At 42.9% G+C, this 734-nt stretch overlaps 1 pseudogene; it reads right to left on the bottom strand.

Moving 5' to 3' along the window:
* Positions 1-304: 304 nt before the first annotated feature.
* On the bottom strand, positions 305-423 carry LOC118606685 (annotated as a pseudogene).
* Positions 424-734: the final 311 nt, after the last annotated feature.

Below are 734 nucleotides of genomic sequence, written 5' to 3'. Positions count from 1 at the left end.
ACGATGGCTGTCATAAGGAGTGAATGAGAGCCTTTATATAAAGCATTCACTTATGTTTGTAGCCATAACTGGCCATTGATATCAACAGAGATCCTGGGGAGGTTAGTATCATTTTTATATCAGCACTCTAGAAAAACCTTCCAATTCCATGAGCTGGCCTGAAACTTACCTTTGCAGCACTTAAGCTTGCTTTATTTATTTATTTATTTATTTATTTATTTATTTATTTAGGTGAGGCAACCCTTGGTTGACCTCACAGATTGCAAGAACCTTGTCAGCTTACAATCCCTTATTTATTTTTGTATGCCTACAGCACCTGGTCTTCCTAGGTGGTCTCCCATCCAAGTACTAACCAGGCCTGACCCTGCTTAGTTTCCGAGATCAGATGGGATCGGGCTTGTTGAGGGTGGCGTGGCCTTACACTTGTAGCACTTAAGCTTTAATAAGCAAATTAGTTTGTTTCCTCCAAAGCGGTTATGCAAGAGGCTTTGATGGCTGCGGCAGGCTGTGCTTTCAAGAGTTGATGTTTGGGATGGGGGTGGGGATGTTAATGTTGCTTCTTTAGAGACATCCTCGACCTACTAAGTGCCAGGTGCTTCCATAAATCCCTCTACCTTCCAACACCCCCTTGAGGCAGGTGTTATTGACATTCCCATTTTCCAGACGAGAAGACTGAGGCCTCAGGATCATAGATCGAACCTGGGAGGAAGGGGTGTTTGAAAAAAATAAATAAT

This window comes from Rousettus aegyptiacus, unplaced genomic scaffold (assembly GCF_014176215.1).
Source record: "Rousettus aegyptiacus isolate mRouAeg1 unplaced genomic scaffold, mRouAeg1.p scaffold_m13_p_1, whole genome shotgun sequence".
Lineage (NCBI taxonomy): Eukaryota > Metazoa > Chordata > Mammalia > Chiroptera > Pteropodidae > Rousettus > Rousettus aegyptiacus.
Note: the sequence above shows the minus strand (reverse complement) of the source record. Positions and strands in the feature narration are given on the sequence as shown.